General features: G+C 36.3%; 1 long non-coding RNA gene across 1 annotated transcript in view; it reads left to right on the top strand.

The window, feature by feature from the left end:
* Positions 1–25,854, top strand: part of LOC308059781 — an 81,336-nt gene continuing 55,482 nt past the window's right edge. Inside the window, exon 1 of the long non-coding RNA XR_013926399.1 lies at positions 1–25,854. This exon is cut by the window's right edge and continues 3,039 nt beyond it. This is a non-coding gene — a long non-coding RNA (uncharacterized lncRNA).

Consider the following 25,854-nt stretch of genomic DNA (forward strand, 5'->3'; position numbering starts at 1 on the left):
ATATAATATATATTATACGATATGTAATATATATTATGTAATGTGCTATTAATCAGATCATATTTGGAGACTAAATCAAGCTTCGGCCCTCAGTGCAGCAAAGACATGGGCAAATGGTGGGGAGCTCAGTGGAGGGCCCCAAAAGTGGTGAGGACTGGAGCACTTGCCCCATGGGAAGGGGCTGCCAGACCTGGGCTGGATTAGGCTGGAGAAGAGATGGCTGTAGTGCACCAGACTCCCAGCACCTACGAGAGGTCATCAAGTAGATGGAGGTGGTCTCATCAGAGTGGTGCAAGGCAGGAGGGTGAGAGGCAATGGGTGCAGTAGATGTTCAGGCTGAGTATCAGGAGAAACCATTTCCCCACAAGGACAGTGAGGCTGTGGAGCAGGTTGCCCTGAGAGGCTGTTGCCTCTGTCCTTGGTGGGTTTCCAGACCAACTAGCCCAGGCTGTGAGAAGCCCAGAGCTAACCCTGCTTTGTGCCGGGGGTTGCACTAGAGAGATCCTGAGGTCCCTCCCAGCCTGATTTATCCTGTAATATGATCATGCTATGTACAGCAATATGTACAAGAGAAGGGAGTATATTTTTCCTTGCTTACAGGTTTATGCATTTCATAAAGGATTTACACCTTTTGCACATACATATAGGGCAAAGTTCTTTTCATTCAGTGCAAGAGAAGATTAGAAATCAATATTTTGGCTACCAGAGGGTATAATCTTTTTTTGCATTATTGTTGCTATTCACTATATTTACTTACTTGACATTCAAACTTTTGTAACGAAAACCATTTGTTGAAATTTTTTCTGACAGCATTTATTATATTTACTAAGCTTCAGAAAATAAAAATCCCTTAACAACAACAGCAACGAAACCCAAAACACAGTGACTTGAGGTTGATTTGTAGATATTACAGCTATTTTGAAGACAACAGATTTGTTTGCATTATGTCATTTCCCACCCAGCACAGCGTGTGCCTTCATTACAAATATACTCATTGGGCTGTGCTGAAAATATTCCTGGCCTAAGTCAAAATTAGATCCAAATGAGATCTCTTGAGTGTAGTAAGAATTGGAATGAAGGCCCCCAGCTAGAAGGAATATGTATAACAATATCCTGACAATAATATTCACCCTAGAAAGTGCTAAGAATTTAGGTTTATTATGCCTTGCTGGGTTATAGGAGGGGACAGAAGATAATATATCAGAAATGAAGGCAAAGCTGGAACAGAAACACAAAAGCTACTGAAAAGAGAAAACATATGTTCTAACAAACCATTCACTGTGCAATATTAACTGTTAGGTAAAAATGCTAAAATGACAAAGTCCTTGGACTATATTTCCAAAAAAATCAAGAATTAATGGGTAGAGCTAAACCAAAAATCTGCTCAGGAGATCAATGTTAATTTCTTCATAGTCAGACAGATTTGTACCCTTATGAGCTATTACCCTAACAATTCTGTCTCCCACTACAAAATCTCAATAAATAAATTGCATGACTGAAATAAAATGTGGGAAATACTGAGCAAACCCCCATGTCAAAGTTATAGTAAATTATTAGAACTATATACACTTTAGTCATTGATCAAGATTGGCACCAAGAAACTTATGTGTAGCAAACACACAGACTGTTTCCATAAAAAACTGCATGTATTTAAATATGTGAGGGGCTCACAATCTTTACATTTATTTAGATGTATAAATTAATACAGAATCACTGGACTGGTAATATAATTTCTCAGAAGCCATTAAAAACCCCCAAGAGTTTTACTGACTAGCACCTTACATATAATAATTCTTTAAAAAAAAACAACCCACAAACAAACAAAAAACCTCAGCCCAAAATGGGGATATACTAATGGTTTCTGATAGCAGCAGCTCAGAAAATATGACTTATATAGAAAAGAAATGCTATTAAAGAGGAAAAAATGAATTATTTTGATAATCAGAGGGCTGGAGCACCTCTCCTATGAAGACAGGCTGAAAGAGTTGGGGCTGTTAAGCCTGGAGAAAAGAAGGCTCCAGGGACACCTTATAGCAGCCTTCCAGTACCTAACAGGGGCTTATAAGAAAGTCAGAGAGGGACTTTCTACCAGGCCCTGTAGAAATGGAATAAGGGGTAGCTGTTTTAAAATAAAGGAAGGTAGGTTTAGATTGCGCATTTGGAAGAACTTGTTTACCATGAGGGTGACGAGAAAGTGAAACAGGTTGCCCAGAGAACCTGTGGATGCCCCATCCCTGGAAGTGTCCAAGGCCAGGCTGGATGGGGCTTTGAGCAACCTGGTCTAGTGGGAGGTGTCCCTGGACATGGCAGGGGGGTTGGAACTAGTTGATCTTTCAGGTCCCTTCCAATCCAAACCATTCTATTATATGATTCTATGACCAGACTGAAATATATGTGTTGGAAATCAGTAATACGTAATGAAAAGTCATGGACAGAATTTTGTTTCTTGTTGGGAACAATCAATCAAAAAAAGTAAGTAGTCATAGTAGGTGATCACAAGGGTAGTATGTAATTCTATGATAATACAAGTCTGAAAAAGGTAATTCTGAAGAAGTGACAGAGAAGAGACTTTCTGTAATAAAAGAGAAGTATGCACACTACTGACAAGATATCAGAAATAGCCCACATACAATTCAAACCATATTTAAGAAAGCTGATAGATGGAATGTGAGAATATAAAAAGGATTACTTGGATAGGGAATGAAAGAAGGATAAAAATTCTCATTTAGAACATGGAATCAAACCCCTGTTGATTCTTCCACCTACAAAAGCAAAAGCCAAGAGGGATACAAGTAATGTTTTTAATTTCTTAATGGAAGAAGGATTAGAGAAGGAAAAGAAAACAAATCAAAACATCTTAAGACATAGGGAATGCTGGATCAAAAACTAGTACATAAAACCTGTGAATATGCATATGAGCAAATAAAATCTGGACATTTGAATATGCTTCCTAGCTCAAGAAGGTTATAAAAATTTTTCAGATGAAATAGCTATATATGCTTATCAAGTCATGGAAAGGGTTGTACAGTGTCAGTGTCTGCAAAACAAAGGCACTCGCAGAAGTAATTTAGGAGGTCTCTTTCAGGTCCAGAATCTTTAGCATCTTTTTACTTAGCGTTTTGGTACATAGTGGGGAAAATTGCTTGGAGGGGGGAAGTTATAGAAAATGATAGACCTAATAGAAGTTGAGGTATTACAACAGTCTTTTTAGGGAAAAATACAGTTGCCACTTTTGGACAGTTGGCATGCATGGAATCTACTCCACTATGGTTCCCTATGCAACAAAACATGTCCTAGAGGAGCAGTGGAGGGTGGAGCAGAGTGAAGACACTAGGACCTGGCTCTGCTGTACTCCTTGCAAGAATGGGAATGTGATGGCACCCTACAGCTGATAAGCTGCACAGTGGCTGTCAAATGGAAAATATATGAGATTTTCATTGCTGGGCCAAAAACTGTGGCAAAACTATTCTCCTTAGATGAACCTTGCCCTTTATAATCTCATAATAATACTAACACAGACGCCCATTCCAAAATTACCCACCTCAAAGGCACGACCATCCCTCACTAAGCATGAGCATTCAATTTCTTATCAACTTTAAATGAAAGTGAGAGAAGTTCATACCAATCAATAATGAAAGAACGTATGACTAGAGTCACTCAAGCTCCACCTGAGAGTAAAAAAAAGTATAAAAAGTGAATGAAAGAGGGGGAAAGTTAGGGAAGACTCCATCATAATTACTGAGATCAGTCAATGGGCTGATCCTATCTTCTCCCACACAGGGACATCTATTGGGTAAGAACTTTGACTTATGCGTGCTAAATAACTAACTCATTCTATCTGTCACTAGTAACTAAGTTTTTGTTGTATATAGTTTGGTAGTGTATCATTTCAAGGTTTTTTTTGCTGACAGTCTCTATCACTGGCAATCACAAATCTTAACTTCTCACGATTTTATAATAGTGTTATTCTGTAAACTGTTAGTATCAGTCCTTTGTGGGCACTAGCAGCTGCCAGCAGCAGGTAACACATTCAAACAAAGTGGGCAGACCCACCGAGGGGTCCCCCTGATGCTGTTGGTGCGTTCCCTCAACAAGTCAGTCAAATTGCCCTTCAATCCAGCGGGACTGTTCAGTGAAGGGTCCCTGTAACGGGACACTGACAGACTGGTTGGGTGCAAGGGTCCCAGCTTTCCTGGGCACTGATAGATCAAACACTCAGGGCTGAGAGGGTAAGATACAACTCCCTCCCCCCATGCCCCCCCTCCCCCCCCCCCCCCCCCCGCCACCTTCATGTGACACATAGTAAGAATTCCATGGCCTCAAGTAAACAATGAACAATTGTGCCCTTTAAAACATGTCCTGAAGTATACATGATGGGGGGAGAGGGGGGGAGGCAAAAACAGATTGTAAGGTATGTTTTCATTACAGATGACAGCGACATATGGAGTACTAGTGAGAAAGTGAAGGGTATAATATTATATATATATATATATAAAAATATAAATAAATATATATGTTATATATATGTATATATAAAACGGATTAAATAAAAGTTGGAAACCTCCCACATTTTCCTTTTTTATAATACTTAGCCTTAAATTTCAGTCCCAGATTCCCAGTCTTTATTCAGTTAATTTCAAAGAGTGTTAACTATATGCTCTTAACACACAGCCTTCTTTGATTTTTTTTTTTTTTCTAGAAATATTGAAAGATAAATACAGTGTCTCATTCTCCTGGGAGTTAAATCTGTACAAGTTAAGAGTCAATCAACTAAAATAATGTTATCAAATGCTCATTTAGTATCAGCCTGGTTTTCTTTCTATTTAAGTAATGGCATATTTAATACTGTTTCCAATGAGAGTGATTAATCCCAGAGGGAATTCTTTTGAAAATCTTAACCTTTGAACTACAGCAGTGTAAAAGCAACTTCTAAGATAGAAATGGACTTGTCATAACTGAATTCAAAATTCTAAGCAATATTAAGCAATGAGTTGATGGCTTCTGCATTTGGACAGAGCTCATGAGAACTCAACATTTCTGATTTTGAAACCAGTTTTCAACTATGTTACTCCATTTCAAAACCAGAGCAGCAGAACAGTGAATCCACTGTTTTTCATGCCTTGGATAGCTCTATGCAGGGGAAAACATACAGGGTTTCTGTGAACTATCAGTAAACTCTAACTTTCACATCTCCTAATTCCAGGAAATTATCTATTTTCTGAAATGTGATTAGCTACTCATGGTTAATTAGTAAATCGATGCTGAGAAGAACACGGTAGAAGGATGTCGCAGTACTGTCCAAGGTGCTGCATTTCAGAGGAAGTACTGCATTGCTGGCTTGGGTTCTGTAGATTTTGTTCTGGTTGTAAGTCCTAAATATCCAGTGATATATCATATCAGGCAGAGATGACTATGGTTTCTCAAAAGATTTTCCCTTTTTCCTTTCTGCTACTGTTCTTCTCTTACTCAAAAACCAAATTCTAATCTAATCTAAAAAGGGTATGTTCAGTTTCACTGAATGTGTGACGTGTTTAGCTTACTTCCATTATCAAGAAATTCCTCATGCTTTTTCACTTTACATTTTGCTTTGCAATTCCATACATAAGGAAAAATTTACAGAGATATAAACATGTCATTTTATCTTTTAAAACTTACCACCTAACAATTCTTACTAAGCAAACTGTGGTTCCTTTTTTTTTTTTTTTATGTACTGCTCCAAAGTACAATTGGTGCAAGAAATCCCAAACAAACATTTCTGAAATAGTCTTCTCAAATTCTATCTTAATCACATAAAATGTCAGAAAATAAGTATTTTGATTTTATTATTGATGTAGCAATGGTAAAGAGGACCAAGAAGTTTTTGAATGTGTTTTACCACCATTTAACACCTTTTCAGAAGGATTGTGTTATGAGTCACAGTACATAAGTTAGATGCTCACAGCAAAGGTGCAACTATGGAATAACCTATGTAGATACTACAGCAAAGAAATTCTAACATTAAGGTGGCCAGATTTATGTCTTCCTCAGGCTTGTTTTCGTTTTGTTTTGTTTTTTGTTTTGTTTTGTTTTTAATATCATTGGCAAATGTAATTCTTTGTTATTGAAAAAAGCAATCTTCAGCTATTTCCCAGCCAAAAATGTCATGATCAAATTCTCAGCTGAATTCAGGCCGTGAAAGAATCAAAGATAAAAGTTAATTATGCAAGAGATGCAATTCAGCTGGAAGCTATGGAAAAACATCCTTTTATTAGTCCTCAGAATTCCTAAAAGCTTGTGTTAATAATGTAAACTGGACTAATTTTTCTCAACACAGGGCACTTTGTGAATTTCAGATCATTAATGTGCAAAAAATATAGATAACATTTTAACATTTATATGTTAACATCTGAAAACATATTTCTAAGTGCTAGAAGGTTTCATGCATCTAAGCCAATTTGCATTGGTTTAAAATCTGGGACTATATCTGATTTTTAAAAAAAGAGTTCCTGACAGTAATAAAGATAGCAAATTTTTTATGCTAATTTGACTAGAGTCTATTCTTCTTACTTATTTTTATCTTTAAGGTATTTTTCCTTTCTCTTTCTTGTCACATCTGTTTAATTTCTGCTGTCTCCGCTACAACAGCAATGGTCTAGGCAATGAACTGCAGACAGAACATATCTCTGACCTTGAATTATGCTGTGAGGTACATAAAAGCCTTGGTTTTAGTGTACTGTCAGAGATCTTGCCATTACACAAGGTGGAAAAGTGATCTTAACTTCTATGAAATAAAACCCACTGAGGATTAGAAGAGAAACAAAGTGGAAATTCTATCTGACTAATTTGCAGCTACTTATTGATTGCACCTCTTTCAAAAACTCAGTTTAAGGAATACTTTTTTCAGAAGTATAGAATAATATTTTGTAATTATTCAGTAATCCTTTTTATAATTTTAATTAAATTTGCCCTTTTTTTGGCATAAATCTGTAATCACATCTACAGATCAAAATACAAGGTATCTTTGCATGTCAGTCACTCATCTCATAGTGAAGGTAAACTTGTGGCGTTTCTTCCTACTGACTCTCTTATGAACATCTATTCTACACTGTACTTTCAAAATTGTGAAGACAAAATTCCATATATTTATTTTTTCTAATTTGCTTTATGCTACGTTTTATGACATTGTCAATCCTCCTTCTTTTGTTTCATTTTTCAGATGAACTAGGGGCAGGTGTAGATTTGCCACAGGCCTAGGCCATTATTAAAGTCCTTTAAAGCAGCAAGATACATAGCATCTTCATTTATATTTGCTATATACAAAATAATTATGAAATAGATAATAAAGGACATGAAGGTTGTATTACTGCAACATATTCATTGTAATACATTCCTTCATTTAGGAAAACTAAATAAATTTTTAATGTATATATTATATAACACCCAGGCATATACTATTTTTATGATGTAATTTTTTCAAAACATTGATAACATAATTCAAGCTACACACACAGACACACACAAAAATACCTTGAAGTGTTCTGTCAGATATTATGTCAAGTGACTTGACAAGTTAACTGCTGCACTTTGCAGTTGTTTCACCTTTGTAAGTGAAATGATTGTGTAGAAAACATAGAAGTATAGGATATTCAGTAGTTTATCTACCTCCACAAAACCCTGAACTTTTCTTTCTTGTTACCTTATGTGGTCTGTAGCAACAGCTGTCTTTCTGCATGATGGATAGCTTTTAAATTGTCCTTTGTTTTAACCTGAATGAAATTATTTTGTCACAAGTCAATACATACATGGGGGAAAATCAAATAATTCTAATTCTGTCCTGACTTTGTCTTCACAGGTGTATAACAAGGATTCAGATTGTATCTTAAAACACCTACCTTAAAGGACAAAGTCAAAATCATGCTGACTTTGTCTCATTAATTCTAAAGCTAAAACCAGTGATAAGTATATAAAGATCTGACAAGTTTTGTTGTGATTTTTTATCCAGTTTATGTTTTTTAACACTAAGCTTTTGCATCATTCTGTGACAGAGCTGTCTCAGCTTGCGTTTTTTACTGGCTTTCTGAAACTTTCACAAGGACAAATTCATTGCTCAGCTGAGAAGAAAACCTCATGTAACCACAGCAAAGTTCAAACCACAGGTAAAGCTAATGCTCTCAACTAATGTGGATGGGTATAGTATCATTTTGCTGAAAGAATGGTAATTTTTGATCCTGTAAAGCACACCAACTTCTGCATTTTACCTTAATGACTGATTTAATTTTTTCACAGAGCACTTCATCAATGTTGTTCTATAATTTAGCAGTGATGAACAGAAGTAAGAATTTGTATTTCAGCCTTTATTCAGGTTAATTTTTCAAAAACTATTTGGGACATAAGAGGTCGATATTCTACACTCTACTTAAATATGTTGCATATAGCACACACCCTTTATGAGAAATAACTGTATGTGCTACTGCTTATCTAGTAAAAATAACCCACATATTCATTATCCTCATTCAGTTTTCATACATTGGAGGAATACTGTCATACAGAGAAGGAACAGCTGTCCACAAGTAGCAAATGAAATATATTTTTTCCTTCCAATATAGACCAATTCACACTTACCTTCTGGTGACACTAACTATGTCATTGTTTAATTACTCTGTGCTTTTGTTACAAGCCAGTTTTTCCACTGTAGTTATACACCGTATAACAGCAATCACACCATATATCCAGCCTTTTCTTTCATTCTCTCCCCTCCCCCCAGTATCTTCATTTTTTGGCAACTGCAGCAAAGCTGAGCCCTTCTCTTACAGATCATAGAACTGTAGAATTATTTAGATTGGAAAAGACCTTTAAGATCATCAAGTCCCACCAGATATAGTGAGCAAGATGGTTTTGTCCCAAGGAGTAAAGTTTACTTCCCTTATTTTTGTGATTGTAAGCCACTAGTCTCTATTTTGACTTTAGTATTATATGGACAAGAAAGAAATACTCTCATTTTTATACTTATTGCTATGGTACATCAGGCTAAAGACCCCAACAAAATACTTTCAGAACTGATAGTAAAAGTAACTTTCCATGTTCAATTTCACAGTAGCACATGCTGTTTGCTCTTTCGAGCAGCTGTATTAAGCACAAATATCACATCCCAGCTTCTAAGAGACAGTGATATTAACTCTTGCCCTTTTGGGCTAAACACAATGATAGTATAATCAATGATAACTTGTTCTTATAATAAGGCATCTGTATATTTTGCTGTGTTGGATTCCTCTCAAGCTTTCTTTTGCATAGCTTTTTACTATTGGGGGTGGGGGGAGTGGGGGGGTTATGTTCTAACACAAGGACATTTAGCATAGGGCAAGTTGTTAGAAACTTAGTATCATGCTTTTTAATTGATTTATTTCCTAAAATCAAAATATTGTGTTACACTCTGTATCACGAAAACTGTGCCTTACATGCCAAACAAAACCAAAGTTTGTCTGTGGAAATGCATAACCTGTTTTCTAATGATGTCTGTTACAGTCCTGCTTACCTATTAATGTTAATAAAATACTTGGTGACATAGCCCAGAAAGCAAATCATATCCTGGGCTGCATCAAAAAAAGTGTGGTCAGCAGGTCAAGGGGAGTAATTCCCCCCCTCTGCTCTGGGAGACTCCACCTGGAGTTACTGCATCCAGCTATGGAGTCCCCAGCACAAAAAAGACATAGACCTGATAAAGTAGATCCAAAGCAGAGGTCACAGAAATGATTGGAGGGCTGGAGCACCTCTCTGTGAAGACAGGCTGAGAGAGCTGGAGTTGTTCAGCCTGAAGAAGGCTCCAGGAACACCTCACAGCAGCCTTCCAGTACCTAACAGAGATTTCTAAGAAAACCAGAGAGAGACTTTTTACCAGGCCCTGTAGAGATGGAATAAGGGGTAACAGTTTGAAACTGAAAGAGGATAGAATATAGATTACATATTAGGAAGAAATTATTTACTGTGAGGGTGGTGAGATGCTGGAACAGGTTGCCCGGAGAAGCTGTGGATGCTCCATTATTGGAAGTGTTCAAGGTCCTGTTGAATGTGGCTTTGAGAAATCTGATCTAGTGAAAAATGTCCCTGCCCATGGCAGGGGGGTTGAACTAGGTGATCTTTGAAGATCCCTTCAAACCCAAATATTCCTATGATTCTAGAAAGCTTTCCAAAATAGCTTCTTGCATTATAAATATATTTAATCTATTTGGGAGGTTTTGTTCTATGAAAAAGCAAGGATTCCCCCCCTCCCATCTCAAAATTGTCTATTAATATGTTTATATTTGTGGAAAGTCCCTCAAAATTTAGGGCTCATGGTTCATTCATCTTCTGCTACAACTCTGTCCAAAGCTTCTATTTTGGCATTTTCCTAAATGTCTTCTGTTCATTTGTTCATTCTGAGAGGCAGTTACATCATTCTATACCACTAATATACTTTTCCTGCATCTTTTTTAATGAACTTCATCTTGGTATGAGTTGTCTAGTACAACGTACAGCTCCAAATCCTGCTTTGCATTTTAATTGAAAAGAAAACTGAAGACCAAAACTGATTTCTTGAAGAGCCTCTCATCAAAGCTAAACAGGTTAAACTGCCTGCAATTCTTTTTCAGACACTGCAGAGCTAAGGAATCAGACAAGATGTGCATAATTTAGAGAACAAGTTTTCACAAAGGTTTTGTACAACCTCACTACCAGGATAGTACAGCAGCAGGTTCGAGCTCAATCAAATATCAGTTTTCTGTACTGGGGGAGAAGACAGCAAGAAAGGCAACTTACCTGCCTGCTAGAACACACAGAGAATTATGTAGATACTGTGTTCAGAATTCTACCCCAAAAATGTATATTTCTGTATTGATTAAACAACAGATCTGGAATGACCAGCTTAACCCGATATGTGCACAACACAGCTACTCAAAGTATGTTAAAATATTTCCTCCCTCTTCACATGGGAAAACTAAGTTTGTCTGAAAGATGGTTGCCTTTGGAGTAAATACTGGGAAACAGGCACTTCTAGGACACAGTCCATCCAGTTTGATTTAGACTTCCATTCTGTGATTTTGTCCTAGAAGTTATTATGTTCTCTTGGAATCAAAAAGCACTCTAGATCAGTAACTCATAAATGGATTTTATACTTCAGATGAATCTTACCTGAAAAAAGTGACTTTGATGCGGCTTACTGGAATAGCTTCCAGTTACTACAGAAAACCCATGGGGAGACAAAGGAGGAAAAAAAGGTGAGAGAAAAAAACAGATACAAAAAGAAAGAGGAATTTAAATAATTTGGCCTTTTTCTCTACATAACAATGTATTTGATGGCCTCCTGTCCAGCAAAGAGCAGGAAAGCTAGTTCATCTGTCCAGCTTAATTTACCGAGTATCTTTCTTGTCTATTTTAAAAGAGTACTCTGAAAGACTCAGCATATAATTCTGCTATGTTGATGGGGTTAAAATAATTTTTTTTACATCATGTGAAAAGCATCTAATCCTCCAAAACTGCTTAAGAGAACTGTTCAAGACTAAAATACTTCAGGAAATTGAAAATTTTCACTTGATTGGTTAGTTAGCCTTTACCTCTGCCAGGCATATATGAATCAATCCTGCTTCTTTGCTTTGCTGTGTGTGTTTGTTCTCACAGAACTGTTCTTATTAGCTTGTAAACTTCAAGGTTAATTGAAGTTTAAATTTTGTTGAAGGCTATACAATGAGCATATATAACAATGAAATAATATGAAATTTCAGTGTAACGAAAATTATTTTGGGTTGGAATGTCATGAGAAAAATAGAAAGCCAAGCATTGGACATAGCTGGGAAGCCTTTCATCAATGGCTTTAGATGCATATAAATATGTGGAGAGACTATTAACGTACATTACCAGTTATATTTTCCAATCTGGATACACTTAAACATGTCATATATTTTTATGGCCTAGTTTACACAAATACACTACAAGATTTGCTGGTGCAATGCTGAGATATATCTTTGAACACTTAGTGGTGCAAAATACTAATGTACAGATAGAAAAGAAGTAATTGAAAATACAGGTAGCTATTTAAAGTGAGTAAACTTTAAATATCTGCATGGCACAGTGCCTTAATTTGGGAGGCTTTTTTAGTATGCCTTCCGTGTAGAGGTGGAGATCCTTTCATCCTGCTAATAGTTCTGAATTGCCTTCAAGAAGGATTTCCTTCCTCTATTGAACGAGTAAGGACTATGAAGCCTGGCTATCAATTTAGGAATGCATATCACATACTTAAAATTAGATTCTGTGAATAACTTCTTAAATGGTTGTGCATGCCAAAAATACCTCTTGTGTACCTGCACATTAGCTTTTCAGCCTCTTAAAAGGATATGAATAACATAGCACTCAAACACCACTGAATATCTGAATCAATAAGTAAAATTATTTTAAAACCTTAATTTAAGAGAGGTGCACTTGTTCTCCCAGTATAGCTTATATTAGTTCCTGGCAACATTAGAGCACTTGGAGTCCTCTAATCTTGTTTCCTTACAGCTCTCAAGAGCTGCAATTTTTCATTTTCAATAGTGGAGAAAATCTATTTCTTGCCATATTGCCTTTTTGTGCTGAGAATGGCCCTTTGATACAAATAGTATTTAAAGAAAAGAAATGTCTTATAGATATAGCTGTTTACTTTTAGCAACTAAAAGCCAGCCTGGGCTACATCATGTAATTCTTTTCTTCAGAGACTCTTATTGGTGATTCACTCTCTTGTAGTGTTAGGCATGGAAGAATCGAAGGGAAGGCAATGGAGGTTATTACTGCGTTAGGAGGGTGTTCACAGTAGTGTAGGCACACCAACATGAGAGGGGAAGCAGATTCTGGGCACTGCTGCAGAGGTCTGCAGCAGGTACATGATAGGGAACAAGGTGGGCTGTACCGTAAAAGCAGGAAGGAGGCAGGATCCTGGGAAATTGTGAAAGGGAATCACGGTATCTCCTCTTCCCAACTGGAATCACAGCCACAGAGGCAAAATGTAGTCCAACAGTGGTAGTGCATACAGCTTTCTGTGCTTAAAGGCACCCAGAACAGGGGCTGTAGAGCTAGGTGGGATTTGGCTTGAGCACCTGCAGGTAACACTTGGGCAGCTGCTTGCTCTTACTTTTGTTAGAGGCTACTGACCTTATAGACATAACTGAATGTACCCATTTCTGAACTGTCATACTTTACTGGGTTACATGATACACCTTAAGAGACATGATTCATCCTACAGCACCTCATACAGACCTTTGGAGAGAGTGACGCAGTCACTATTAAAGATGAGCCAACACCTGCATTATGTGGGTCTTAGTTGCTGCAGTGTCTGTTTTACAAATGCCAAAAAACCATAAGCAGAAATTATAAGATTTCCCAAGTCTTGCAAAGAACCGGTAGTTATTTAAGTGTGCAAAATTGTCTGGTTTCAAAGCTTATTTAAAATCTAAGTGTCTTGAAGAGTCTGGATCTCAAGACTGAGGCTGTTCCCAAAACTTAAGAAATGTAGCTGTTGTGCTTCTAATAGCACTGAGGGTTGTGTTTCATAATGACTGCTAATATTGTGCTTGATTGTTTTTAGTAATTAAAATTAAGAAATTCCTAAAAAATGTCATCTTTTCTCCAAGGTTTAGGGACTTAAAGAGGGACAATAGCAAGATAAATACTTTGAAAAACATCCATTCACTTTCCTTTCCCTACTTACTCTTGTAAGGCAAAATCACACAGCTGATTCTGTTCCATGACTCCTGTTATTCTTTGAGGGTACTAGCTGCATTTACTTATTTAATAAAATGTGTAATAAATAATCAATTTAGAGAAAAAAACAAGAAACCCCAAACATTTGTATTAAATGTCCTGAATTTTGGGCTTCATTTGCAAATTATATATAGACTGATTGAAAAAGAGAAAAACAAAACAACAAAAAAACCCAAAACAAAACAAAACAAAAGAAACAAAAAACAAACAACAACCAAAACCCAGCCCAGGTCTTTATGCATTATTCTCACTTTGGTATATGAAGTACTCTCAGTCATACAGAATCTCATATTTAATGGATGTTGTCTGTTTAAAACAATGACCTTTTGACAATGACTTAAAAGCTTACAAATGTTTGCAAAAATCAACCGATTTCCTCAGTTTTGTGTTAAACAGTGTCTTCCAAAGGCACTTGTATTCTTTGATTTAACTACAGAAGAATCATCTTCTAAACTGGCTCCAAAGAGACTTATTTTATTTTTCTAGGCTAAGAAACATCTATCTTGCATTTCTTAATATATCCTGCAAGATCTCATATGGAATATCTATTTCATGAAACACACAAAAGCCCTTAGGAACATACCAAGATTAAAGGATCTAGTCTCTGACTTCAAAAAAAATTATTGTTTTTTCCATAAATAAAAATATGCTGAGATGTAAAGAAAATGACTAATATAAAAAACTATGTACACTAAAACTCCAAATTATTTGCCACCCCCATTTAAATGTTAGACACTGGCACTTGTGGTCAAAAAGAGCTTTTGATCCCTGCTTCCTGCACAAACTAGAGAATGCAGATCTGAACAGCTGTATCATAGAAAAATAAGACAGAATGTACATCAATACTTTAAAAGTCAGAAATTACTTTTAAATGACTTAGGTAATCAGCACAAGAAGGTGGGGGAATGGTTGATTTTTTAAGTCTGCTTTGTTATAGATATTGTTTGGCATGCTTTTACATTCCCTGGTTTTGTGCTTCCTTATGTAAGATGTGATCATGGAATTCCCCTACAATTTTAGTCCTCAGGAAAAAGCAACAGCACATTAGGTCATATACCAGCCGAGATTTTAATTGCTTTCCTTGGAATCTACCAGGCAATGTCTGATTGATTGAGAAGAAGACATCCTCCAGAGGACAATATTGATAATCACAGAAGAAAATGTAACTCTGATAATGCCTTAAATAACACAAGTAAAAAGGCATCAAAGTGTAAAGATAAATACCACCTCAAAAAGCTACCCTCCAGACTGTTATCAGAAGTGGGTGGATGAGCAAGAATCCTGCCAGAATGCTATTTTCAGAGAAGTATAATTATAAAGTGATTTCCTCTGCTCTTTAGATACCATCTGGGCAAACTTTTCAATCTTGAAAAGTGGTTCAAAGGATTTCTCCAAAGAAGTACAACACTTCATCTGAAGTTGAAGGAGCAGCAAAACTAAGCTAATTCCAAGTAAGTGAACAAGTTATCTTTGATAGGGATTTAGAAGCAATCAGAGAGAGTTAAATGCTTCTCTAGAAACTGGGTAAAACCTTGGTCACCATTGAAGTCCATGAGAACTTTGCAATTGCCTTCCAATGCACTAAGGATTTTTTCACTCATTAGTTTGATTCCTTGCTAATGGAATACAGGATATGATCAGAGGGAAATGCCAACAAAATTAGTGCATTCAAGGAAAGCTGTGAAGGACATAAGGCTCCAGCCACATGAGGGAGTCTCCTACTTTAGCAAGTTCTACAGATTTATGAGACTGGAGAGTGATGCTTCCTTTGAGCTTGAATCCCTGCAAAAGTGCTTTCTAACTAAAAGAACCTGGTTTCAGTAATCCAATAATCAAAATTGAATCAGTCAGGTTGGTTGAATGAGAAATGATTGAGAGACTTTCCAAAACCTGTATTCTTTGGTTTTACACATCTATACTACTTAAGTGCCTTACTATGTGTGCAGTATGATTGATACTGCTTGTAACATCAGAAGTCTGATAGATTGAATTAAATAAATCAGTGCATCTAATACTGACTTTATAAAAATATTCATAAGTATTTCTTTTCCTATGCTAGATAAATTATCAAATACATTACAAGTAATATTAGAGAAAAAAAATAGAATAATATTTTACTTATTCTGGTAATTCTAAATCACCTAATCCACTGTGATGGCCATTTGGAAATAATATTTTCTGTCTATGACACTTTTAAATTATTTCGTGTATTTCAGTTGGCAGGAATAGTTTCTACTTATACCACTTACAAATTACATAAACCAAAAAAGAAAACCAAAAAACTTTATTAGGAACATGTAAATATTAGCAGCCTGGTTTATACAAAACCCATGCATTAAACCACAAAATATTTCTTAATTATGGACTGTCTATGTATTGTTTGCATTCTGAGTAACAGAATTGCTTCAATTATCTGTTGGCACTTTGACTCTGATATTGTATTATAGCATGATCTCTTATTGACTGCAGGTTTGTAATAGTCACATGAATCAGTGCCCTGTCATATATCTTTAAAACTGAGCCAGTACTGCAACATATCATTGCATATGGTTTTCTTTCACAAACTATGCTTTTGGTTCAATGGAATTCACAAATATGCAGACAGGTTGCATATACCAAACCATGTCTGAACAAGTGTGGGATTATCACCAATATTAGATCAAGCCATCCACGGGTGTGTCAAGCTGAGCCTTTAAAATCTCCAATATGGAGAGTCCACCTCTGTTCTAGGACCTACTTGCCTAGTGATCTTTTGGTTTTTTCCTAACTTGATCTTCCTGATCAAGTATGTGGCCATTGCACTTCCTCTTACTGTTTACCATTAAAAAAATGAGTTGTCTTTATTGCCTTCATAGCCCACCTCAAGTACAAAACCCCTACACTTTACGAGTCTAAACAAGCCTGATTACCCCAAAGACTCCGATTAGGTTCAGTTTCCCATGCTCCTCACCATTGCAGTAAGCCTCCACTGGATCCTTTCCAGCGACTGGGTTTCTGTTTTAAGATACTCAGTCTCAATTCTTCTGTGTTTTACCAGAAAGAGCACATTTGTAGAAAGAAACATAATTTTATTGGTTATCAATGCTTTGGGACTTATTTCTAGGGAATTATGTTTTTCAGGATGCAAATGTGGGTTTTTTTGTTGGTTGGTTGGTATTTGCTTTCCAGGATCAGACATCCAAGGAAAAAGGATAACACAAAGCAACATCCATCACTCATGGCCATTGTTTCAATACTGATTTTGGGTTGCAGCCTTTAGCTTTGTTTCCACCTGTTCAAACTGGGTGACAGGTCATGAATTCAGCAGGAAAAAAACTCTGAATACATCAGGAAAGAAAATTTGTAAAATTATGTAAGATTAGTGCCTCTTGTAAACTTTGGTACAACTAGCAAATCACAGAATCACAGAATAGTTAAGGCTGGAAGGCATCTCTGCATGTTACGTAGGCCAAGCCCTCTGCTCAAGGCAGGTCCAGCCTCAGGACTGTGTCTGGTTGGGTTTTGAGTATCTCCATGAATGGAGACTCCACAGCCTCCCTGGACAGCCTATCTCAGCATTCAAACATTCTGTCAAATGTTGCTACACATAATTTTGTGAGAACATATGTACGGTGGTTTAAAGTGCTGAAGCGTGAACTAGTTCATTAAGGATTCAGGTTTCCTTCCTCCTTTTCCTAGTTACCCATCTCCTGGGGACAGAACTATACTTTGGCTACTAGGCTATATCATGAGGCTCAAATTTGTTTACCTGAGCATCTGACTTTATATCAAATAGAAACTGTTAGGAATTAAAATAGGGAGAGAGGCTGGAGACAGCAGAAATATTTCTTTTTTTTTTTCTTTTTTTATTCAGAAGGAGATGAGATTATTTGGTCAGTACCAGGAGACTACCTTGAGTTTTTTACCAAAAATATATATACTTGCATGTAACAAAACGTGGACCATACTGGTTTACTTTAAGTTAATTTTATAATTAAGTAAGATTTTGATTTAACAAACTAGGTCATGTAACAGTTGCTGTCAGTGATATCTGCTAAATGAAAACTAAAAAAATTTTGGCCAGCATGCCAGACTTTGTAAGGCCCTGGTATGTATTATTGATATCTAGTCTTTAATTTCTGAGGCTTTCAGAAGGACTCTTCCTGTAGCCTCTTTGTTTTCCAATTCATGGCCACCTATTGGGCATATGACGCAGATAGCATCACATTTTCCACTTTAACAAACATTATCCTTAATAAAAACCTGCTTATTTCTTATATCTGAAACTCTTGGGGTTTGATCAACTACGCAGTGAAAATATCATGTCAACAACAAATAATTTTGGAATTTTCCATGCTAAACCCTGCTAAAAATAACAATACATTTTGCAGATACATATTTATTATAAAGGACAACGTTAAAATTGAGAATCATTTAGACATCTGTCGATGAGATTGCCTTTTCTCTGATCTTACTCTCCATAATCTCTTTCACAGGATCGAGTGCTTTCCCCCAAGTCTTTTTCTCTTCTCCTTTTGAACTTCGGCAGCATTCTCTGATGCCCCTATAGCATCTGATCCCCCTATACCTTCTTCCTGAACATAACAATTTCATAACACAAAAGCTAATAAAAAATTTCAAACTAAAATTCTCTCACCTCTTCTGTCTAAATGAATCCCATCGTGACATGTCAGTATCTGAAATTTTAGTCTTTTTTTATTTTTGGATACTTACATCCAGATACAAACTGTGGCAGGGAAGGCTCAAATTAACTAGCAAAATAAAGCTGTTCGATGCTGAATTAAAAGAAACATGGAATCTATTCCCTCGTGGTATCCAGAGGGAGAAGAAGAAAACAAAATATGAATCATAAACTAATAGAATCTAACATTACATCATTTCAGAGGTATAGAATAATTGACTGTCACTTAGATATGAAAAAGGTGCATGTATAACTTACAGACAAGAAAGAAAACAAAAAAATAGTGTAAATTATATTTATATACATAGCATATCACATATATCTCCACCTATAATTACCTTAATTTATATGCATATATATAAAATTTATTTTATGTAAATAAAACCTAATGTCATTCATAAAAGTAATTTCTTAATTCTTTGGAAAAAAAATGTGATACTCATTCCATTTAAGTATTCTTCATTCATATCAGCAATCTATCTGATACCACAGGAATAGTTTTATAGTTATGCATCTAAGACCAGACCATGGGTTTAGAGTATACTTTATCTAAATAATTTATTATTTGGATTTCCTAATACATTAGTTTGTCAATTGTTAGGTTTGGAACTAAAGCAAATAGGATTCATTTAAACTGACTTTAGGAATAAGACTGCTTTCATCCTTGGCATTGGAGAAAACAAAGAGAAAAAACGCATGCAATTTTAAAATTCTCTAAAGTACTTCAGCACCTTCTAAACTAAAGATCAGTTGAAAGATAAGCAGCTACACATTTGAAGTACAAGAACATGAAGACAGAGTGCTGTAGGAATCAGTGATGTTGAAGAGATGCATTGGAACATGTTTCCAGTTCAACTCTGGGCTTGCTGCTTTTCCTCCTTCCCTCTGCTTTAGTGCAACATATTGGTTCATTAAGTTTCCTTTCAGAATTAAACAGTAAAGGACAGGATATTTTTACAGTTGTAAATGACTGACACAATTTCATTTTTCTTTATATTAATAGCAGCAAGCAATCACACTACATCTGTTGTGAAAAGCACACATAAGTTAGGTTTAATTCATACTTCATAAAATTGTTTAAAGCTCTTATTCTATTCCACTGACTCTGTGGCATACTGCTGCTCATTTTACGGTGGCCTTGACAGTGTTAGAACAGAGTAGGAGTTACTTTGAATTACTGTGTTTATGAAAAGATGAAGGCACAGCCAAAGACTGACATGAAACAAGGAGAGCAGTCTCTTTTTTGCCTATTATCCTGGCAACAAGCAAAATACGAGAAGGAACACCTCCTTTTAAACTGTCTGGATGTTTGCCTTAATGTGAGGCAAACTGCTTTCTGTGAGATGAAGTACTAAACCACGGTTATATTATCGAGCTGAAGCTTCCTGAAAACTTCTGTATGTTAAAGTATTTGTCTCAGACAGCTTAAGTTCTGTTTAGACATGCTGCAAGTGCCAGTGACACACTACAAATGAAATCAATAGATACCTTATTTGTGGTTGAGAGTCAGTTGTTTCAGCTCAGACAGATAGAGGTATTTGCTAAGATCTAGCATATCTTCTCTAGTCTCCTGCTGCTACTTCAGAACAGCATAACTCACCTCTTCACTTTGTGTACTCTCTATCAGCCCCTTGGCAATGTCTCAGAGACTCTAGATGATGAGAAATATTTTTTAGTGATGATGGTTAGAAGACTGGGTCCTGCCTTCCTGAGTTCTAGGTGTAAAGGTGGGATACAGACAGTCTGTTGCCCCGGTTCCTTTCATTAGTGGGACAGATTTTTTTTCTGAAGCTCTTTTTATGGGCAGACAGGAATCTTTCTGACACTGTACTATGTATAGTATATATTCATGACATCTGTGCAAATAATTTTTTCTTCAGCATACATATAAGTAACATGAAAGAAAAACTAAGTCAAAGCTTGTTAACACTTACAACTCTCAATTTGTCTGCACTGAGGATGAAGGGCAAGGCCTGAGACAATACTTGGGAGAGCCTGGTTGTCACTGCTTTTCCTAGCAAGAGGATGGAAGAGGTATGAGCAGTGTTTTCCAGGAGCAGCTGCTACCTGCTCTGGATTTTCAAGGCTGGTGCATAAACTAAGGACACCTAAATATCACACCCATAGGACGCTGCAGCCCTGCGTAACTAACTGCTGCTCTTTGGAGCAGAGCCAGTCCAGGATCAGAAAAATAAATAGGGTGTTGTCACAGTATCAGAAACCTACTAACAGTAATAGTTCTGTTCACATATTTAATTTGAAAGAAATTAATTTTAGCCTTTTATATTGAATAATTTCTTATAGTGACTGTATCTAGGCCAAACTGTATATGACTTGTTATTCCAGATCAGGGCTCAATAAAAATGTGTTCTCCATGGAACAGTTAAAAGACAGAGTTTTAAAATAAAAGGCCTCTCTGGCAGTACAATTACTTTTAAACAATGTACCGTATTCTAATTCAAGTGTCATTTTGTGACACTGAAAGAAGCAATGGTGTCAAGATTCAGCGTTGAGCTGCACAGCTCTGCTCCGGGCTTTGTCCCAGTTTCAGCTGGGATAGAGTTAATGTTCTTAGCAGCTGGTGCAGTGCTGTATTTTGGATTTGGCATAAAAGCAATGTTGATAGCACACTGATGTTCTTGGTTATTGGTGGGTTAAGTTTATCCTAAATCAAGGACTTTTTGGTTTCTTGGGCCCTACCAGCCAGAGGGCTGGAGGGGCACGGGAAATTGGGAGGGGACACAGCCAGGACAGCTGACCTGAACTAGCCAGAGGGATATTCCGTACCATGGGGTGTCATGCTGTGTATACAAGCTGGGGGAAGAAGAAGGAAGCTGGGGACATTCAGCATTGTGGCACTTGCCTTCCCAAGAAATCACTATGTGTGAAGGAGCCCGGCTTTCCTGCAGATGGCTGAACACCTGCCTGCCCATGGGAAGTGGTGAATGAATTCCTTGTTTTGCTTTGCTTGCTTTGCGTGCTTTGCTTTACCTTTCAAACTGTCTTTATCTAAACCCACAAGTTTACTTGCTTATATTCTTCTGATTCTCTTCCCCGTCCCACTGTGGGGGGAGTGAGTGAGTGGCTGTGTGGTGCTTGGTTGCCGGCCAGGGTTAAACCACAACAAGTTTCCACTTCCACACTTTCTTCAAGTTCTGCCATGTGAGATGTTAGAGTACGGATAGGACTCATTTTAATTTTTTGTCTCAGGTCACCTGTCACTGAGTCTTACCACCAGCTACTGCCCCTTTATCCTGCCACTAATAGACTCCCTTCATTCCCATTCACCCAAGGACTTAAAGTGACCAGTGGGAGTGATGTTAAAGAGTGGAAAATTAACTCTTTATAGTTAAGGAGAAAAATGAGCATATTTGAAAAGCTGTAAAATAATGTTAATTTAAAGCAGATTGAAAGAAACAAAAAAATCATAATATGCAGTTCACTGTTCCATCATGACCAAGTTATCTCATAACATCATGTCTGAGTCATGACTTACTGATGGCAATGCCTCACACCCACTGTTTTTAAAAAATGTAAATGTTTCTAGTGGTACAAAGGACAAGCTTTTAGATAAGTTATTGCAACTGTATTACTTTGCATAGGGAAAGATTTCTTCCCTGATCCTGGGAAGTGACCACTGTATATAACAAAGCATGACTCATAGCTTCTGTTATTGCAAATGTTATTCATAGTCATAAAATTACACATTGCTTTTCAAAATTTAGCTATCCAGTGAGTTAAGTGCTTGCTAACAAAAGTGATACATTCCTTTTCCTGTTACATGAAACAGGACACTTTTTTAAAAAAAAATATTTTAGCTTAAATTTTTCTTCCACTACAGGTCCTATATATGTAAAAATATAGATTAAATCCATGTGATTTGATGCCATAAAAGCTTGAAAAGAAATATCATACTTAATATCAGACTTTTATCCTTTATAATCTTCAGCTACTACCACATCAAATAAACTGCATTTTTAAATCTTTGGTTGAAGCAGCATCACATTGTTTGTCACTACGCACAGCCATACAATAGATGCATTTAGGTGAAATAGAATACAATTAAGGGCATAAGTTACCATTGTATTCTATATCAGGATCTAGCAGCATGCTGTAATCTAGTTACCCTTTAATGCACATCAAATGCTTGTGTTGTTCTATCTCTAAGCACTTTTACTGTTTAAAAAGCAGTTAGGATAGAATTTGCTATTCAGTTGCATCTGTTTTGAGCAGATGATTTTAAAGATAAATGATGGCTTTTACTGATTTAGTTTATAAGAACATTAAGGAACTTAGAAGGAAATCAATGTATAATCAGGAAATCCATGATATAAACATTTAATGACCACAGATAAGTGCATAACCCAAATATGCCGGGTTTTTAGAGAAGCTTATGCAAGGATTTTGGTGGTCATCAGTGCAAATTTTGTTTCAAGATCTACCATTTCCATTAAGCTTAAGGGTTTACAAAGAAGTGAGACCACCAGTCTGTAACTTTGTGATATTTTTACTTTATTATATTTTTTATTAATGGGAAATTAATTTCATAGCTTACTGATTATTTCATTGAAGGTCTGTCAGATCCTATGTTTGCTCATTGAGAGTATCTATTTGACATTAAAGGAACTCAGAAACAAAATATACACCAAATATATTTTTCAAGAGTAGACTGGGAGAATCATTTACAGTGGTTAGGGTTCTCTGGATCACTTTTGTAAAAGTGGTGCAACCAGCTTTACCCACCATAAATTTTCATTATATTTCCTCAGTTCTGGTATCCATTGCATGCCTTTTGCACTCTATGAAGCAAGTTGTAATGCAGTTATTGCAACCTCAACTTTTTGCAGGACAGAAAGGCAAAGTAGACTAGTATGACCTTGCCAAAATCATTGTTTTCAGATTCCTGGATTTCTATTTCAGAAGGTAAGACTGGATTTAAACGATTTTACTTGGGGTTTCTCAGACCTGTCCTTTTGCAGAGGATGAAGGGCTATGGCTACAAAGGCTATACTAGTTTAGAAATCATAACTTTAATCGTACAATGGTAGCAAATGTCTAATACCTACTTTCTAAGACCAAAGAGAACAGTGCAGAGATGTTATAAAACAAGAAGATAAGTGTATTACAAGTGAGGAAGGGAGGGCGGGAGGGCGAGAGGGAGGGAGGGAGGGAGGGAGAAGAAGAAAGACAACATTTCTTATATTCTTTTAAGGGATTAAATTTTATGTTTGTGAAGGAAATACAAGCTAACAGCATTTTGGTGGGATAATAAAACTCAAAAAGGATGCTAATGGCAAAAAATATATGCATAAACATCTTTATACATACACATACGTGAACCAAAAGAATAGTTAGCCAGACTTTTACATTATCTTTTCATTAACTAATGCACACATGTTCAGATACACACATACTCTCAGACACGTTGAGATGAAGATTAGTTTTAAAAGTGTGCATTTATAAAAAACCAAGATTTTCCAAGGGCCTGGTATTTCAATCATTATCCATGACAAACACTTTAAGCTGGCATGGAAAAAAAAAATCTATTCTTCATTTGCAGAGCTGCCAGACTAAGTGTCTCCTGTGTACTTTTAAATGATCTGATGAGTGAAAAATTAAAGAAAGCAGCATTTAAGTATTTGCATGTGCCATGCTCAGGGAGCAGCAGCAGAGTGTGAAGATGAAATGGTGCAACACTACAAAAGCTTTTGCTTATATTTAAAGCATTCATAGCATATTGTACTTTTACTCATTAGGTAGGTCATAGATGACACAGAACACTAATGGCAGTTGTTACGTGCCCACCATCAGTTGTTTTAATGTCTGGGAGTAAAATGAAAATTCCACTGAGGATTGCACAAAGATGTCTGTATGGATCTTTAGTCCATACTGACAGAAAACAACTCTTCAGAAGCTCAGCTGCAGGTGAACTGCAGCACCATCAGTCCAGTGTTTCCAGGTCAGATGCTGTTGAAAGCACTTGGTGACTTTTCATTTGGTAAAACAATAATTCAGAGATGACTGAACATGTCTAGCTGATGAAGACAGATCAGATATTCTGCTTATTGCTGAGATAATCTTTCTGACTGTAGTACAGTATACTAAATCATATTTTTCCTTTTTGTTAATATGTTCTGGAATATAGTGACCATTATCTATTCTTATTACATGAACTTAGTCTTCAGTATTACTGTAGCAACAGCTATTTGTCTCTTTTTTATTTTTCTAAGATATGTGTGTTTGTATATGTCTGGCTTTGACTTTCCAGATTTTTCCTTTAAAAAGGTAAAATTACTCAAGTCATCTTTCAGATGAGATAATTCATAGTACTGACTTGGATAGTTTCATTAAACCCAGGAGTACTCTGTCAAATTCTACATTGGCTCACCAAAGTACATACACAAAGTACATACAAAGTACATGTTCATTCAACATTTAAAATTTGTATCAGTACTGTTCTTCTTCAGACAGAAATTTGCTGTCTTCTAGATAGTAGCTTTTTAAGAGTAATTGATGGAAGCATCTATAATTAGTCTGGGGCTACAGAAGGTAGGGAGGAGAGAGCTAAGAGTTTCTCTGAACCATCTTCTGTACAGCAGAAAGGAGGTCCACATGGAGCTGAGCAGGTGAGAGTTGCTTTTTTAAGCTTTTCTCAGAAATATCTAGAACTTTGTTCTAAAATTGACAGAAGATTCACAATCTCACAAATATTTTTCAATCCTTCGATTTCTAATCAGAGACTGATTCAATACAATGAAGGAGTTAAAGCCTTTATTCTTTAATATATAACTGGTTTAAACATGTCCCTTATTCTCAAGTGTATTCCCTAGAGTGTAGAGCTGTGAGAAAAACAGATACGGAGAAACATTAAAGGGCTCCTAATGTCTGGTGACAATAAAATGACAGTAACACTGAATGTTCCTAAGCTTGAAGGCGCTTTCTTCCTTGAAAAGGACTGCCTCCAGAAGTATGGCCAAAGATTCAAGAACAGTATCAAGAACCAGCTAAAGTGAGGGAAACCATAAATAATTTAATGTAGTTTATCTTTAAAAGAACTGAAATTATATATCCATACCTCTTTCCAGCCTTCATATTTAGACATGCAAATAAATTAAAAATTAAAAAGGAAACTAATGATAAACAATATGTTTAGTTAAAAACAAAAACAAAACCTCTTGCTTCCAGTGAGAGAAAAAAAGAAAATTATGGTGGGAGTGTCTTCAAATTAAAAGGAAACCTCTGCAAAGGAAGTAATTCAAAATTAATTTAAAATGTGTTTTTCTGTGTATACAGATTGACCCATAATTTCATGAGAAAATAAGTAGACAAAAATATTATCTCAGACACACAGCCTTTGCTAAATGAATACCTTGGGCTAGACCTCTTGGTTTGTACTTTTTGGCGTCATTCTGCCCTTCGTATTCTCTCAGCTT

The sequence above is a fragment of the Falco punctatus genome, assembly GCF_963210335.1.
Source record: "Falco punctatus genome assembly, chromosome: 2".
Taxonomy (NCBI): domain Eukaryota; kingdom Metazoa; phylum Chordata; class Aves; order Falconiformes; family Falconidae; genus Falco; species Falco punctatus.